Raw genomic sequence first — 19,483 nt, forward strand, 5'->3', positions numbered from 1 at the left:
TGCAACGTAGACAGCATCCTCTTTTCAGACACCACCGTCAGAGAGTCCAGTTCCATCCCCACAACATCACTGGCCTTACGAATGAGTTTGTTGATTCTGTTGGTGTCTGCTACCCTCAGCCTGCTGCCCCAGCACACAACAGCAAACATGATAGCACTGGCCACCACAGACTCGTAGAACATCCTCAGCATCGTCCGGCGGATGTTAAAGGACCTCAGTCTCCTCAGGAAATAGAGATGGCTCTGACCCTTCTTGTAGACAGCCTCAGTGTTCTTTGACCAGTCCAGTTTATTGTCAATTCGTATCCCCGGGTATTTGTAATCCTCCACCACGTCCACACTGACCCCCTGGATGAAAACAGGGGTCACCGGTACCTTAGCTCTCCTCAGGTCTACCACCAGCTCCTTAGTCTTTTTCACATTAAGCTTTCTGTTGTGGATTCACCCAGAAAGGCTTTACGTTTTCTTTGTCGTTGAGTGTCTTCTTTGTACACTTGAGAGACTGTTGGAGACATAGTTTTAGCTTGGGTCTCAAAAGTATCAATTGATCACGCAAGCTTGCTATGTATCCCCGTAGTGATCTTACCAAATCCACAGCATTACACAGGTCTAGACTTACAGTTTGCAATGCAACACTTGCACTTTCAAAGTGCTGAATAATGCAATGCCACAATTTGCTCAGAAAAGCTATCTCAAGCTTGTCCATTTTCTTATATAGTGACCTTACTTCATTTTCAGTTGAAACATTCTGATTAACGTCATCTGCAATGCTCTTTAACGAATCTTGAATATTAGCATAATTTCCGCACACTGCCTGTGTGGTTTCTGCATGTGCAGTATGAGAGAGAGACTTCAGAGCTTCAATGTGCTTGTTTGCATAATTAGGCTGAAGTCCTCCGGTCACCACCTTCCACCTAGAAGTTGACTTGGAGCAGAAGTTGAACACATTCTGCATGAAGCTGAAAAAAATCAGCTGTTTCAACACAACAGTTGACATTGTTGATTCCAACAAGATTCAATGTGTGTGTTGCACATGGAACCCACTCAGCAAGCGGATTGATTTCCTTGATGCGGGATCGTAAGCCTTTGTATGCACCGGGCATATTTGCAGCATTATCATAGCACTGCCCCCTGCAGTTGCTTATGTCAATATTCATCTCTCCTAAAACTTTGAGCACAGACTCACATAAAGCCTCCCCTGTGTGGCTCTCAATGTGTAGAAATCGTAAGAATTGTTCCTGAATGTTTCCATCAGTTGACATATAACGTAAAATGAACGTGAGCTGATCTACGTGTGCAACATCTGTGCTTGAATCGATGCTAATAGAAAAGTATTTGGCCATTTTGACTTCACTTGACGATCTCTGACAGAACTCGATCGCTCATGAGCTCCATAAACGCCTCACATGTTTAGGGTGAAAGATATGAAGGGGTGTCTGATCCTGCATTTCCAAATTTCTGTACGTGCGCCTTCAAAACGGGTCAAACTCACTTATTACCTCCAGAATGCCCATGTAGTTGCCGTTATCAGGCCTGCCAGATATGTCACTGGAGCCTCGGATAGCCAGTCCCCTCTCGACCAAAAACTTCACAAACGCCACCACTCTTCTCAATACGTCGGTCCTGTAGACACACTCTGACTCAAACTGTGTTTGCAGTTCTGTATCTATTCTTCCACTGTCAGCCGCTAGTGTAATGTAGGTCAGTATCGTTTTCCTGTGGTGTTGGCTATTTTCATGCTCTCCTGTGCGCTCAGCGGCATGTTTCCAGTCACTGAAGCCAGTTTCGAAGATGGACTGACAGTTACCATCACTGAAGATGCGGCATGCAAAACAAAACACACAGCCGGTGGAAGGGGAATATAAGAGCCATTGCCTTGATATGTACTCGCCATTTACGAGCTTGCGTTTGAAGTGAAATTTGGAGAAAAAACGTCTCTGCTGTTTGTATTCTCGTTCCGAAGCTTTGATATCCACATCCTTATTCTGGCAGGACTCCGGCCCTTTCTTAGCCCAGTATGCTCGGACTGAATCATCTAACGTTTCCTTTCCCCAGCGAGCAGGATCAGTGCTGTAAGGATCCACAGTAGCGGTAACGTTAACATTAATGGCGGCCCGACTTGGTTGTTCGGAGGCCTCTGTGGTCGGGAATCCCAAAGTCATGCTCCCTGCCTCTTCAACGTTAGCTGCTGACTGTGGCAAGGATGGTGGTCCTGTGCTAACGCTGGTGCTAGCACTAGCTGTTGAACAAGTCTCTATTTATCCACCGGTCTCAGACTGTGACAAGAGCGATGGTACTGCTGCATCACAGACATCCCACCTCTCCCGGAAGTTCCGGGAGTCTCCCGCATATTGATAGCGGCTCCCTGATGCCCGGAGATTATATACAATATTACAGAAATCGATTTTTTTGGGAGGGAGAGGGAGAGCGAGCATCCTGATTGGTCTCTGTTCCTGCTAAGTAGACCTATCAGTTTTCTCTGTGGGCAGGCTTTACAGTCGACCTCAAAAATAATGACAGTGTTGCTCGCTGCACTGTTTGCAACAGTGACTTTTCTATTGCCTGTGGTGGGTTAAAATGTAAAAGACCTGTTGAGGTGAGTTTAACAGGTGTCCTTTGTTCATTAGCATAGCTAACGTTATTTAAACTAGCTGGCTAGCTGCTAAGGAGCTACACTATTGATGTCCTACGTGATGAGGCCAAACTCCCTGTAGACTTGCTTAAAGTTGGAATAGAAAAATATGGTAATATAATGTAAGTACATTTTCTGCATATACCCAACGTGGTTTACAGCTCAGACAAAATCACCAAATAAAGTATTACATACACCCTTGGAGGTCGACCGGAGGGTGGGGGGATATGGGGTTGTGGGGCACGGGGGGTGCTACCTCCCTGAAATGAGTTTCTGCAGGGTGGGATGTCTGGCATCATCGGGAACAGGTTTAAAAAATCCTGTCCATTTCAATGTCTTTTTTAATGCTTCTTTCTCACCGTCCTCTTTTTCTTGTTTCTTTTTTTTTTCTGTGCTCCACTCTCGTATTTTTTTGTCCGTCATGATGATAGCTACCTATTTTGGGCCCCTCTGCAGCTCTGGCCCCTGGGCTGCAGCCCGGCACTGAGAAAAAGGGAGGTGAGAGTTGATATTGGACCACTGGAAAATGACGCTGATGAGAGAGTAATGGGAGACCAAGAAATGGCAGATGATCTGAATGAGTACTTTGCATCTGTCTTCACTGTGGAAGACACTGTCAGTGTGCCAGATGTCCATGAGTGTCAGGGAGCAGGAGTGAGTGCCATTGCTATTACAAAGTGATAAGTGCAAGGCAAACTCAAAGGGCTGAAGGTGGATAAGACACCTAGACCTGGTGGACTACATCCCAGAGCCCTGAGAGAGGTTGCTGAAGAGATAACGGATGCATTGGTCATGATCTTTCAAGAATCACTTGATTCTGGCATGGTGCCAGAAGACTGGAAGATTGCAAATGTCACTCCACTCTTTAAGAAGGGAGAAAGGCAAAAAAATGAAATTATAGGCCAGTTAGCCTAACCTCAATGATTGGGAAAGTGTTGGAGTACTTAAAATCTAATGATATATTAAGTCAAAGTCAGCATGGTTTCTGTTAAGGCAAATCTTGTCTGACAAATCTGTTAGAGTTCTTCGAGGAAGTAACAAGCAGGGTGAACAAAGCAGACACAGTGGATGTCACTTACTTGGATTTTCAGAAGACATTTGATAAGGTGCTTAACAAGATAAACTCCATTGGCGTTACAGGAAAGATACTGGCATTGATAGCAGAATGGCTGCTGGCAGGAGGCAGTGAGTGGGGATAAAGGAGGCCTTCTCTGGTTGGCTGCCAGTGACTAGTGGTGTTCCTCAGGAGTGTAAACCCCAGAGTTCTGAAAGAGGTAGCTAAAGAGGTTGTGGAGGCATTAGTAATGATCTTTCAAGAATCACTAGATTCTGGAATGGTTCCGGAAGACTGGAAAATTTCAAATATCACTCCTCTTTTCATGAAGGGAAAGAGGTTGAAGAAAGGAAACTGTAGGCCAGGTGATCTGACCTCAGTGGCTGGGCAGATATTGGAGTCGATTATAAAGGATGAGGTCTCAGGGTACTTGGAGGCACGTGATAAAATAGGCCACAGTCAGCATGGTTTCCTCAAGGGAAAATCCTGCTTAAAAATCTGTTGGAATTCTTTCAAGAAATAACAAGCAGGATAGACAAAGGAGAATTGCTGAATGATGTGTACTTGGATTTTCAGAAGGACTTTGAGGTGGTGCTGCATATGAGGCAGCTTAACAAGCTATGAGCCCATGGCATTACAGGGAAGATTCTAGCATGGATGAAGCAGTGCTGATTGGCAGGAGGTGAAGAGTGGGAATAAAGAGAGCCTTTTCTGGTTGGCTGCCAGTGACTAGTGGTATTCCACAGAGGTCTGTGTTGGGACCAATTCTTTTTAATTTTTATATGAATGATTTGGATGATGGAATTGATGACTTTGTTGCAAAGATTGCAGATGAAATGAAGTCAGATAGACGGACAGGTAGTTTTGAGAAAGTAGAGAGGTTGCAGAAGGACTTAGACAGATTAGGAGAATGGGCAAAGAAGTGGCCAAAGGCATACAGTGTCAGGAAGTATATGGTCATGCACTTAGAAGAAATGAAAGGGTTGACTATTTTCTAAATGGACAAGAAATACAAAAAAACTGAGATGCAAAGGAACTTGGGAGTCCTGTGCAGGACTCCCTAAATGTTAATTTGCAGGTTGAGTCTATGGTGCGGAAGGCACATGCAATGTTAGCATTCATTCCAAGAAGACTAGAACATGAAAGCAAGGATGTAATATTGAGACTTTATAAAGCACTAATGAGGCCTCACTTAGAGTATTGCGAGCAGTTTTGGGCCCTTTATCTTAGAAAGGATGTGCTGAAATTGGATAGGGTTCAAAGAAGGTTCACAAAAATAATTCCAGGAATCAATGGCTTGTCATATGAACAGCGTTTGACAGCTCTGGCCCTATATTTGCTGGAATTTAGAAGAATGAGGGGTGTCCTCATTGAAACATATTGAATGGTGAAAGGCCTTGATAGAGTGGATGTGGAGAGGATGTTTCCCATAGTGGGAGGATCTAAGACCAGAGGACACAGCCTCAGAATAGAGGGACATCCTTTTAGAAAGGAGATGAGTTGGAATTTCTTTAGCCAGAGAGTGGTGAATCTGTGGAATTCTTTGCCACCGTCAGCTATGAAGGACAAGTCTTTATGTACATTTAAGGCAGAGGTTGCTAGATTCTTGATTGATCAGGGCATGAAAGGATACGGGGAGAGGGCAAGAGATTGGGGCTGAGAAAAATATTGGATCAGCCATAATTAAATAGCAGAGCAGATTCAATGGGCAAAATAGCCTAATTCTGCTCCGATACCTTATGGTCTTATGAGACATGGGAGCAGAATTATGCCATTAGGCTCACATATTCTACTCTGCTATTCCATCCGAACACCTGTTTGTTTTCCACTGTCATTTTTGACAATCTCAATCTTTCATGATGCTTTAACTGACTGGAGTAAAGGAGTCATGTTCCACCATAAGGAATCGATGCAGTGTACACTCCCCCAGCAAAGTGATCATTGCATTCTCCATTCTCAGCCACACCGAGTCTCCCCAGGGATCACAGAAGTGCCAGATCATTCAGTCGGCCCAAAAATACATTCTCAGAAGAAAAATTACAGGCTGCAATTGATCATAAGTAGTATATTTGGAAGATGAAGAAGAGTATCTAGATGAAGAAGCATATTTGGAAGATGAAGAAGTGTATCAAATAGTTTTGTAAGCTGTTGCCATTGGTCACTGGCACCATTTTGCCAGCCACCCTCTGGCTAAAGAAATTCCTCCTCATCTCCGTTCTAAACAGACGTCCTTGTATTCTGAGTAACACATACAAAATCCTACTTATTGATTTAGAGATACAACGTAGAGTAGGCCCTTCTGGCCCTTCAAGCTCTGCTGTCCCAGCAACACTTGACAACCAGAATTTAAGCGTTAACCTAATCACAGGACAATTTACAATGATCTATTAAATTGCCTAGTATGTGGAAGGAAAATGGAGCACTGAGGAAAAACCGATGCATTCCATGGTATAGAGACACGTTACAGAGGATGTCGGAATTGAACTCTGATACCCTGAGCTGTAATAGCGTTGCACTAACTGCTATGTGATAATGCTGGAGGAACTCAGTAAGCCAGGGAAAATCTATGGAAATGAGTAGAGTCAATGTTTCAGTCTGACCCCTTTCATCAGGCTGAAAAGGAAGGGGGAAGGTAGCAAAATAAGAAGTGAGGAGAGAAAGGGTACAAGCTGACAGGTGAGAAGTGAGACCAGGTGGGTCGGGGATGGGGCAATGAAGTGAGAAGCTGGGCGGTGATAGGTGGCAAAGGTAAAGGGCCGAACAAAGAGGAATCTTATTGGAGAGGAAAGTGGACCTTAGGGGATAAAGATGGAGGAAGAGCACCAGGGGAAGTGATAGGCAGGTGAGGAGAGGAGAAAAGGTAAGAGAGATGCCAGAGTGGAAGAAGAGGGAAGGGGCAGGGGGAAAATTACTGGAATTTAGAGAAATCAACACTCATAACATCAGGTAATATGTGTTGCTCCTGCATGCTGAGACTGGCCTCATGAGGGCAGTAGATGACAATCAAGGGATGGTATCCATCAAAGGTTAATGGTTTGGGTATTACCTGGCTACTTCGCTCACACCATCATGTCTGAACGGTCCGGCCATAAATGTGGTTCCAGTCAGGAGTCTCTACGTTCTCTCAGCTATTGTCACTGCCTGTACAGCTGAGTGATCCCAGACAGTGTTTGTAAGTCTTAAAATTTTATACCACCTGTAAAATAACAAACTACTTATTATACAAAATGCTGGAGGAACTCAGCAGGTCAGGCAGCATCTATCAAGGGGAATAAATAGTCAACGTTTTGGGCCGAGACCTTTCATCAGGACTGTTTATTAATCTCAGCAAATTAGAGAATTCAGAACCTGGTGTTCAAGGAATGTGTGAGGTCACAGAAAACACACAGTTTTGTAAAGTGTTTAAGCAAGGTGCTGTCAACTTAAAATCAAATCAGATAGGACATAAACTCTTCACTAAACCACACTAACCATAAAGGCAGTGTTTGATTAGACTGTTTAATTATTTTCTTTGTAACTCAACAATTAATTACCTGCTTGTATTTCATGTCACTACTTGTATACGTATAACTGTCTGGTATGCTTCCTATTGTCCACAGTATGTACATGCACTGTTCAATGTGCCCCCTCGTGATTACTTTTGTATGGTTCCGGAAAGATCTGGAAGCTCCACTGGCACTGCATTATCTGATTGTTTGATACTGATCTGAAAACCTGAATGGAATGTTTCTTATCTATTGGTACAAAGAAAGCTGACCAGGAGGTGGTGCCATCTTCTTGCTCTTCTCTCACTCTTCACTTACTGGACCCCTATCACTGTCAATTTTTCAATTTCCTTTGATTTCTTAATGTTTAACAAAACAATCGTGAAACAACAAGTGTTGTGCCTCTTTCCTGACTCCTGAAAGAACCTTGGACCAAGAACATCAGAATCTAACAGCAGTTATCTGTATCTTCATGGGGAAATGTTGGCATTGTCATTCAACCAGGCAACATATCCCCAGATAGAAACACAGAAACATAGAAAACCTACAGCACAATACAGGCCCTTCGGCCCACAATGCTGTGCCGAACATGTCCCTACCTTAGAAATTACTAGGGTTACCCATAGCTCTCTATTTTTCCAAGCTCCATGTACCTATCCAATAGTCTCTTAAAAGACCCTATCATATCTGCCTCCATGTCTCAGATAGAGATGCAGATAAACTCCGCCCAGGTAAAATGTGCAACATGGCAAGAACGTTGTCCTAGATATTCTCTTATTGTGGTGATCTCCTCCATGGTGAGAACAAGCTGATAAATGCAGGAACTTTCTATCTTGAATCTCACACAGCACTGGAAATAAAATCTCACCTTTCACTTGGTTTTATGTAAGCACCTAACTTTGGAAAAGTTTGAAGAGACTTGGTAGGTCACCAAAGACACTTGCAAGTGTTGCAAGCATCCATCATTCAGAAACCCCATCAGCCAGGACGTGCCCTCTTCTCATTGCTACCTTCAGGGAGGAGGTACAGGAGCCTGAACACACACTCAACAATTCAGAAACAGTTTCTTCCCCTCCGCCACCAGATTTCTGAATTGACAATGAACCTATGTACACTACCTCACAAATTTTGCTCTCTTTTTGCACTACTTACGTAATTTATATATATATATATATATTTCTTATTGTAATTTATATATTTTACTGTTATGTATTGCAATGCACTGCTGCTGCAAACCAACAAATTTCACGACATATTGTTTGCCAGTGATATTAAACCGGATTCTGATTCTGATACTGTATCATGTAGACCAAAACAACCCTCCTCACTATCATTAATATCATCAATCTTTGTGTCATCTGCAAACTTACTAATCATACTCCTAACATTCACATCCACGTTGTCCGTATCTGAGTCCTGGCACACTGGGCAAAGACTTGCAAATGCAAATATACATTCATCGTCCTCGTCATTACCAAGCCAGTTTTGGATCTACAAGTAATTTGCCAACATTCCCTGGATCCTATGCCATTAACTTTCTGTGGGCCCTTTACTGAAGTTCATGGAGACTGCATCAACTGCACTAGCCCCTAAATCCTTGCGAAAATTCAGTCAAATTAGGCAGACCTAACTGTCCTTAAAGTGTCAGTCCTGCCAATCTCTCAAAAGCATCTCGATGATACCAACAATATCAGAGGTGTTAATAGAACATAGCACGCTACAGCACAGTACAGACCCTTCAGTCATTGATGTTGTGCTGACCTTTTAGCCTACTCGAAGGTCAATCCAACACTTCCCTCCTACATAACCCTCTATTTTTCTATCATCCATGTGCCTATCTAAATGTTCCTAACGTATCTGTCTCTACCACCACTCCTGGTAGCACATTCCACACACTGTCTGTAAAAAAAAACTACCCTGTCATCCCCTATACATCGCTCTAATCACCTTAAAATGATGCACCCTGTATTAGCCATTTCTTCCTTGAAAAAGTCTCTGGCTGTCCACTCAATCTATGCCTCTTGTCATCTTGTATACCTCCATCATGTTGCCTCTCATCCTCCTTCACTCCAAAAAGAAAAGCCCCAGCTCACTCAGACTGTCTTCGTAAACCATGTTCTCTAATCCTGGAAAACAATAACTGTCTATCCCAAGGTTGTGCCCTCTGGTCTATGACTCCCCCACTACAGTCAACATCTTCTCCACATCCAATCTATCTCGACCTTTCAATATTTGATACTGAATGCAGAAGGTCAAACTTTTTAACTATGGTCAGTTTGTTGTCATCTCTAAGTGTTCTCAGTAAATTCAAATGATACCAGTGCATACTGGAAATGACCTGACTGACATCTGCAAATCTTCCTCGTGGTCTTAATGCCTGAAGAGTGATTCTGCTCTGAATATTATTGTGTATTTCACTATCTAAATCACTACCACACTTATGAAGGTTCATAACAAACGTTAATTTGAAAAATCAGCTAAGCACTTCTTCTGTACACTAAATGTGGAATTATCTTCATAATTACTTTTGGTAGAATGTTTTGTCTCAGCCTAAGTTGAGTTTCAATGAAAAGCATCAGACCATGAGACATCGGAGCAGAATTAGGCCTTCAAACAATTGAGTCTGCTCCACCAGTCCATCACGGCTGGTGAGTACTCAGTATTAATGCTAAACCTCTGGAGAAGTTAGTAATCTTTAAATAAGTTTATACTGTAATATAGATGCCACAAAGAAGTTACAAGATCAAAGACAGACTGAAGTAATCGAATTTTGATTAAATTACAGAAGAGAATGGTACATGACAGCAAAGCTAAAGTACTGTAGTTAGTAGGATTCTCACAAGGACACAGTAACATCACATACACCATGAAGGCATGCATGAGGAGAGAAATATTCATCAGAGTTGGAAAAAATTCAGCATAAACAGGATGTAAGGTGCAGAAAAAGAGGAGGGGAGGACAGAACAAAACAAGAACAGTGTGAGAGTTGGTTAATGACCAACACTTGAGCAGCAGGAAAAGGAGAAGACTTCCTAAAGGTATCATACTGTGAATAAAGGAGGATACCAACATTTTTTTTTAAATATCATCTTCATCATCATGTGCCATGCTGATGATGTAGGCAATCATGGTCTTTGACTATGTTTGTTCTTGGCAAAGTTTTCTAGAGAACTGGTTTGCCATTACCTTCTTCTGGGCAGTTTCTCTCCAAGACGGTGATCCCAGCCATTATCAATACTCCTCAGAGATTGTCTGCCTGGTGTCAGCGGTCACATTATCAGGATTTGTGATCTGCACCGGCTGCTCATACGACCATCCACCACCTGCTGCCATGTCTTCACATGTGTCAAATACTGTATACCTGTACATATAAAGAGTAAAAGAGAGGCAAAAGTGGATATTGAACCATTGGAAAATTATGCTGCAGAGGAAGTAATGGAGGAACAAAGAAATGGCAGGCAAACTTAATAAATATTTTGCGTCAGCGCGGAATGACTCCAGCAATGTGCCAGAAATTCAAGTGTCAGTGGGGAAGAATCAAGTGTTGTTGCTATTACCATGCAGAAGGTGCTTGGGAATCTGAAAGATCTGAAGGTGGGTAAGTCACCTGGACCAGATGGACTACAACCCAGGGTTCCGAAAGAAAAAGATGAAGAGATTGTGGAGGCACTAGTATTGATCGTTCAAGAATCAATAGATTCTGCATGGTTCCAGAGGAAAGTAAAATTGCAAACGTCAGTCCACTCTTTAAGAAGGGAGAGAGAGAGAAGAAAGGAAATTATAGGCCAGTTATCCTGATGTCAATGGTTGGAAAGATGTTGAAGTCCATTATTAAGGGTGAGTGTTCGGGTATTTGAAGACACATGATAAACTAGGCCGGTCAGCATGGTTTCCTAGCCTGACAAATCAATTGAAATTTTTTGAAGAAATAACAGGCAGGATGGACAATGGAGAGTCAGTAGATATTGTCCACTTGGATTTTCAGAAGGCCTTTGATAAGGTGCTGCACATGAGGCTGCGTAACAAGAGCCCATGGCATTAAAGGAAAGGCACCAATATGGAGAGAAGATTGGCTGACTGCAAGGAAGCAAAAAGTAGGAATAAAGGAGCCTTTTCTTGTTAGCTACTGATGATTAGTAGTGTGCCACAGTGGTTTGTGTTAGGACTGCTTCTTTTTAAGTCATTTGGATGAAGGAATTTTTGGCTTTATGGCCAAATTTGCAGATAATATGAAGATAGGTGGAGGGGTGAGTATTGTCGAGGAAGTAGGGAGTCTGCAGAGGACTTAGACAGATTGGGAGAATGGGCAAAGAAGTTGCAGATGGATTACAGTGTAGTGAAATGTATGCCGATGAATAAAAGCATAAACTATTTTGTAAATTTAGGATAAAATTCAGAAATCCATGGTGCAAAGGAACTTGGGAGTCCATGTGCAGGATTCCCTAAAGGTTAACTTGCAGGTTGAGTCGGTGGTGAGGAAGACAAATGCAATGTTAGCATTCATTTGCAGAGGACTAGAATATGAGCAAGGATGTAATGCTGAGTCTTTATCAGGCATTGGTCAGACCACACTTGGAGAATTATGAGCAATTTTGGGCCCTTTATCTAAGAAAGGATGTGCTGGCATTGGAGAGGGTATCTTTCTCTCAGTTTCCCTATCAAACCACTAAGCCCAACAGGATGTTTTTGCCTTTGCAGAAACAGACAGGATATGCTCTCTCTCCTCCTTTCTGCACATTTAGCTGCAGACCCGGAAATCATCAACACAAGAGATACTGTAGGCACTGTAAGTTCAGAGCAACACACACAAAAAATGCTGGTGAATGCAGCAGGCCAGGCAGCATCTCTAGGAAGAGGTACAGTCAACGTTTCAGGCCGAGACCCTTCGTCAGGACTAACTGAAAGAAGAGATAGTAAGAGATTTGAAAGTGGGAGGGGTAGGGGGAGATCCGAAATGGTAGGAGAAGACAGGACTGGGAGGGATGGAGCTAAGAGCTGGAAAGTTGATTGGCAAAAGGGATACGAGGCTGGAGAAGGGAGAGGATCATGGGACGGGAGGCCTAGGGAGAAAGAAAGGGGGAGGGGAGCCCAGAGGATGGGCAAGGAGTTATATTGAGAGGGTCAGAGGGAGAAAAAAGAGAGGAAGAAAGGGGAAATAAATAAATAAATAAATAAACAAGCAAACAAACAAATACATAAAGGGTGGGGTACGAAGGTGAGGTGGGGCATTAACGGAAGTTAGAGAAGTCAATGTTCATGCCATCAGGTTGGAGGCTACCCAGACGGAATATAAGGTGTTGTTCCTCCAGCCTGAGTGTGGCTTCATCTTTACAGTAGAGGAGGCCATGGATAGACATGTCAGAATGGGAATGGGACGTGGAATTAAAATGTGTGGCCACTGGGAGGTCCTGCTTTCTCTGGCAGACAGAGCACAGGTGATCCTACTACTTCTTGCATGCCAGGCAGTGCTGTACAATTTGAACTAATTCCCCAGCACTCTTGCCTTGGTGCCAGACCCACCAATACGTGGTCTGCAACCAATGCCCCAGCACATTTGGAAGAGCCAACAAACGAAAACCCTCACCCCTCAACCAGCTGTTGCTGCACGCATTCTCGCCCTCCCTGCTGGTGTAGGTTTTCAACTTGGAAACTAGAATGCCTGCTACTGGCAGAAGAAACTTATCCTTCAGCCAGTAGAAGGCATTCTAGTTTTATCTTTGTGGACAGTATACTGAATCCACTTGATATCAATGCAAGATTTCTATCTACTCCTTGCTTCGAGACAAATTGAAGCTGAGACTGGTGAGTGTCAATGTTAATTTCACAGAACATAGAACATAGAAAACCTACAGCCACAATACAGGCCTTTCGGCCCACAAAGCTGTGCTGAACATGTCCCTACCTTAGAACTGCCTAGGCTTTACCCATAGCCCTCTATTTTTCTAAGCTCCATGTCCCCATCCAGGAGTCTCTTAAAAGACCCTATCATTTCCGCCTTCACCACCACCGGCAGCCCATTCCACGCACTCACCATTCTCTGTGTAAAAAACATACCCCTGGTATCTCCTCTGTACCTACTTCCAATCACCTTAAAACTGTGCCCTCTCATGCTAGCCAGTTCAGTCCTGGGGAAAAGCCTTTGACTATCCACACAATCAATGCCTCTCATTATCTTGTACACCCCTATCAAGTCACCTCTCATCCTCCATCGCTCCAAGGAGAAAAGGCCGAGTTCACTCAACCTATTCTCATAAGGCATGCTCCCCAATCCAGGCAACATCCTTGTAAATCTCCTCTGCACCCTTTCTATGGTTTCCACAACCTTCCTGTAGCGAGGAGACCAGAACTGACCACAGTACTCCAAGTGGGCTCTGACCAGGGTCCTGTATAGCTGCAACATTACCTCTCGGCTCTTAAACTCAATCCCACGATTGACGAAGGCCAATGCACTGTATGCCTTCTTAACCACAGAGTCAACCTGCACAGTAACTTTGAGTGTCCTATGGACTCGGACCCCAAGATCCCTCTGATCCTCCACACTGCCAAGAGTCTTACCATTAATGCTATATTCTGCCATCATATTTGACTTACCAAAATGAACCACTTCACACTTAAGCAACACACACAAAATGCTGGTGGAACACGGCAGGCCAGGCAGCATCTATAGGAAGAAGTACAGTCGACGTTTCGGGCCGAGACCCTTCATCAGGACAACGTGGATTGTACTTCTTCCTATAGATGCTGCCAGGCCTGCTGCATTCCACCAGCATTATGTGTGTGTTGTTTGAATTTCCAGCATCTGCAGATTTCCTCATGTTTGCACTTTACACTTATCTGGGCTGAACTCCACCTGCCACTTCTCAGCCCAGTTTTGCATCCTATCTATGTCCCACTGTAACCTCTGACAGCCCTCCACACTATCCACAACACCCCCAACCTTTGTGTCATCAGCAAATTTACTAACCCATCCCTCCACTTCCTCATCCAGGTCATTTATAAAAATCACAAAGAGTATGGGTCCCAGAACAGATCCCTGAGGCACACCACTGGTTACCGACCTCCATGCAGAATATGACCCATCTACAACCACTCTTTGCCTTCTGTGGGCAAGCCAGTTCTGGATCCACAAAGCAATGTCCCCTTGGATCCCATACCTCCTTACTTTCTCAATAAGCCTTGCATGGGGTACCTTATCAAATGCCTCGCTGAAATCCATATACACTACATCTACGGCTCTACCTTCATCAATGTGTTTAGTCACATCCTCAGAAAATTCAATTGGGCTCGTAAGGCATGACCTGCCCTTGACAAAGCCATGCTGACTTTTTCCTTATCATATTATGCCTCTCCAAATGTTCATAAATCCTGCCTCTCAGGATCTTCTCCATCATTTTACTAACCACTGAAGTTAGACTCACTGGCCTATAATTTCTTGGGTTATCTTTACTCCCTTTCTTGAATAAAGGAACAACATCCGCAACCCCCCAATCCTCCAGAATCTCTCCTGTCCTTATTGATGGTGCAAAGATCATTGCCAGAGGCTCAGCAATCTCCTCCCTTGCCTCCCACAGTATCCTGAGGTACATTCCGTCCGGTCCAGGTGACTTATCCAACTTGATGCTTTCCAAAAGCTCCAGGACGTCCTCTTTCTTAATATCTATATTCTAAAGCTTTTCAGTCCACTGCAAGTCATCCCTACAATCGCCAAGATCCTTTTCCGTAGTGAATACTGAAGCAAAGTATTCATTAAGTACCTCCACTATTTCCTCCGGTTCCATACACACTTTTCCACTGTCACACTTGATTGGTCCTATTCTCTCACATCTTATCCTCTTGCTCTTCACATACTTGTAGAATGCCCTGGGGTTTTCCTTAATCCTGCTCGCCAAGGCCTTCTCATGACCCCTTCTGGCTCTCCTCATTTCCTTTTGAAGCTCCTTCCTGTTGGCCTTATAATCTTCTGGATCTCTGTCATTACCTAGTTTTTTGAACCTTTCGTAAGCTTTTCTTTTCTTCCTGACTAGATATACAACAACCTCTGGGTACCACGGATCTTGTATCCTACCATCCTTTCCCTGTCTCATTGGAACATATTTATGTAGAACTCTATGCAAATATCCCCTGAACATTTGCCACATTTCTCTGGTGTGTTTCCCTGAAAACATGTTTCCAATTGATGCTTCCAAGTTCCTGCCTGATAGCCTCGTATTTCCCCTTACTCCAATTAAACACTTTCCTAATTTGTCTGTTCCTATCGCTCTCCAATGCTATGGTAAAGGAGATAGAATTGTGATCACTATCTCCAAAATGCTCTCCCACTGAACTGACACCTGACCAGGTTCATTTCCCAATACCAGATCAAGTACAGCCTCTCCTCTTGTAGGCTTATCTACTTATTGTGTCAAGAAACCTTCCTGATCACACCTAACAAACTCCACCCCACCTAAACCCCTTGCTCTAGGGAGATGCCAGTCGATATTTGGGAAATTAAAATCTCCCACCACAACAATCCTGTTATTATTACTCCTTTCCAGAATCTGTCTCCCTATCTGCTCCTCGATGTCCCTGTTAATATTGGGTGGTCTATAAAAAACACCCAGTAGATTTATTGACCCCTTCCTATTCCTAACTTCCACCCACAGAGACTCCGTAGACAATCCCTCCATGACTTCCTCCTTTTCTATCTCTGATCAACAGTGTCATGCCCCCACCTCTTTTGCCTTCCTCCCTGTCCGCTCTGAAACATTTAAAACCCAGCACTTGAAGTAACCATTCCTGTCCCTGAGCCATCCAAGTCTCTGTAATATCCACAACGTCATAGCTCCAAGTACTGATCCACGCTCTAAGCTCATCCGCTTTGGTCGTGATACTCCTTGCATTAAAATAGACACATCTCAAACCATCGGACTGAGCGCGTCCCTTCTCTATCATCTGCCTATCCTCCTTCTCATACTGTCTCCAAACTTTCTCTATTTGTGAGCCAACCTCCCTTTCCTCCATCACTTCGGTTCAGTTCCCACCCCCAGCATTTCTAGTCTAAACTCTCCCCAATTGCCTTAGCAAACCTTCCCGCCAGGATATTGGTCCCCCTCAGATTCAAGTGCAACCTGTCCTTTTTCTGCAGGTCACACCTGCCCCAGAAGAGGTCCCAATGATCCAGAATCTGAATCCCTGCCCCCTGCTCCAATCCCTCAGCCATGCATCTATCCTCCACCTCACTCTATTTCTATACTCACTGTCGCGTGGCACAGGCAGTAATCCTGAGATTAATATCTTTGAGGTCCTGCTTCTCAACTTCTTTCCTAACTCCCTTTAGATCTCTTTTCAGGACCTCCTCCATTTTCCTACCGATGTCGTTGGTACCAATATGTACCACGACCTCTGGCTGTTCTCCTTCCCACTTCAAGATATCATGGATGCGATCAGAAACATCCCGGACCCTGGCACCTGGGAGGCAAACTACCATCCGCGTTTCTTTCTTGATTCCACAGAATCGCCTGTCTGACCCCCTAACTATAGAGAGCCTATTACTGCTGCCTTCTTCCTTGCCCTACCCTTCTGAGGCACAGGGCCAGACTCTGTGCCAGAGGCACAACCACTGTTGCTTTCCCCAGGTAGGCCGTCACCCCCAACAGTACTCAAACAGGAGTACTTATTATTAAGGGGGACAGCCACTGGGGTACTCTCTAGTACCTGCTTCTTGCCCTTCCCTCTCCTGACTGTTACCCACCTCTCTGTCCTCTGGGTTCCCGGGATGACCACCTGCCTGTAATTCCTCTCCATCACCTCCTCACTCTCCCTGACCAGACGAAGGTCATCGAGCTGCAGCTCCAGTTCCCTAACATGGTCTCTGAGGAGCTGCAGCTCAACACACCTAACGCAGACATGGTCGTCCGGGAGGCTGGGAGTCTCTAGGACCTCCCACATCTGACACCGAGCACAGAAAACCGGCCTCACATACATACTCTGTCTGTATTTTAAACAGATAACCTACCTGGCCTCGACCCTTTATCGCCAAAGCCCCGTTGAGACAAAACCTTCCTATTCTGTCTCCCACTACTCCGTCGCCCGCTCCTCTGGCACCTGCTCTGTAATCTGTCTTCCTTTTAAACTCTTCCTGCTCTCCTCACTGGCCGACCTCCACACACTTGCACAGTCGTGCCCCGTTCAAACTGCCGAAACACCACAGAGATTCATTTTCTTACAGGTATTTACAGGAAAATTGTGAAATACGATCCAATTTATGCATATCTATTCCTGTACAAAGACCAACAAACAACTAATGTGCAAAGGAAGACAAATCGTACAAATAAACAATAAATAAAACTGAGAACATGAGTTGTAGAGTCCTTGAAGTTGAATCTGTAGATTGTGAACTATGTTCAGTGCTGAAGTGAGTGAAGTTATCTATAGCAGTTCAGGAGTCTAATGGTTGAAGGGTAATAACTGTTCCTGAACCTGGTGATGTGGGGCCTAAGGCTCCTGTACCTCCTACACAATTTTAGTAGCAAGAAGAAATCATGGCCTGGAAGGTGGACGGACGATGGATTTTTTTCCTTTTTTGTATTTGCACAGTCGGTTGTCTTCTGCAGACTGGTTGTCCACCCTGTTGTTCTATTACGGTTATTGGATTTATTGAGTATGCCTGCAAGAAAGTGAATCTCGGGGTCATATAAAGAGACATCCCTGATAACATATGATACGTTTACTTTGAACTTTGTACTTTACTTCTTTGTTGTGAGAGCCCCCTATGTAAGTGTGCTCCATGGTGACAGAGGGTAGCGTCCACCATTTTCTGTAGACTTTTCCACTTCTGGACATTGGGTTTTCCGGGCCCGCAGTGATGCAGCGACGTTTGGTTCTGCAACAGCAGCATGTGTGATGACCTACCTCTCTGGGATGCTACCCTGTCACTGAGAGAGTCTTGGGTATTGTTCAGTTTGATACAAGTGCATTCTTCCTGGCCGTGTGCCTGAGTGCTGATGCTAGCGGCTGTACACCGCCTCGTTGCTCCATAATGTAGGAATTGCTGATTTGCATAAGAAAATAAGGCCCGTGTCATGCTGCCGTCTGACCATCTGGGGGAGGGGGTGAGAGTCCTCCAGGCTCTGACATTCCTCCCCCCCTAATAATTGATCATTTTCACCGACATTTTGTTTTAGTTATCAACAAGTCTGTGCCTTGTTTTGTTTGTCTATTAAAGTTCCCTCTGTTTTGTTGGTCTTTACTCGGTCTTGGGTTTACCTACCCTCTGCACTTGGGTTCACCTGATCTAAGTATGTTCTGGAAGTCCGCTGGTTAAAGATACGGAACTTCACCATAACATCCGTGGGTCAAAGCCAGCCAGGCACTTATTCCAGTTACAGCCGCTGCTTTGAGTCAGAGGTGAGCCAATGACCAGTAACCTAAGGATAGCTACATTTCCCCTACAGTCCTTTGCTCAAGCAGCTGAACTACAGAAAGAAAGCTGGCAGCAAACTTCACAACTTTGACCCTTGCTGGTAGTGTTTATGGAGACCAGTTACCGCAGTTGGCCTAACCACAAACGAGAGAAAATCTGCCGGGGCTGCAAATCCGAGCAACACCCATCTATGAATGCTGCCTGGCCTGCTGAGTTCCTCCAGCATTTTGTGTGTGTTACAGCTGTCTGTCTACCTCCTGTCACTTGCAGCGACCCACTCCTTTAAACAGTGTGGGCCAGCGGCGGAATGGATAATGCGTCTGATTAGGGATTGCAAGATTATAGATTTGACTTTCTTTGTTCTGTTGCTAGCTGCCAGCTGCCTTCTGCCACCCGACAACCTAACAGAATGCAGCATATCGGGCAACAGACCCTGCGGATGGCGCTACATGTCTATGAAATAAAAAGGAACACTGGAGAATGCGGGCATCGATCCCGCTACCTCTCGCATGCTAAGCGAGCGCTCTACCATTTGAGCTAATTCCCCGACGAAATGCCGTTTCGTTATTTCTTCGCACTGCGTCACACGCACCAAAGCGTGGCTCAATTCCCTCAGCACAGAAGTAGGTACCAGTGAGCCGGTGCTCTCTCCCTCAGGTTATTGCCGTGGATTTGCTGGCGCTCCCGGCTGCTGCAGATTAATAACTACTGAACCCAGAGTTCCTTTTGCAGGCTGCCCACTCAGACATGAAGAAACTTCACTATCTCTTTTGTGGGATTTTAACCAGGCCAGCTTGAAACAGGCATTAAATAATTACTTTACTTTATTGTCGCCAAAACAATTGATACTAGAACGTACAATCATCACAGCGATATTTGATTCTGCGCTTCCCGCTCCCTGGATTACAAATC

General features: G+C 44.4%; 1 non-coding gene across 1 annotated transcript; it reads right to left on the bottom strand.

The window, feature by feature from the left end:
• Positions 1–19,045: 19,045 nt before the first annotated feature.
• Positions 19,046–19,118, bottom strand: trnaa-agc (transfer RNA alanine (anticodon AGC)). Its single transcript has one exon. It is a non-coding gene; the product is annotated as a tRNA-Ala (tRNA).
• Between the last annotated feature and the right edge of the window lie 365 nt (positions 19,119–19,483).

Source organism: Mobula hypostoma, chromosome 1 (genome assembly GCF_963921235.1).
Source record: "Mobula hypostoma chromosome 1, sMobHyp1.1, whole genome shotgun sequence".
Lineage (NCBI taxonomy): Eukaryota > Metazoa > Chordata > Chondrichthyes > Myliobatiformes > Myliobatidae > Mobula > Mobula hypostoma.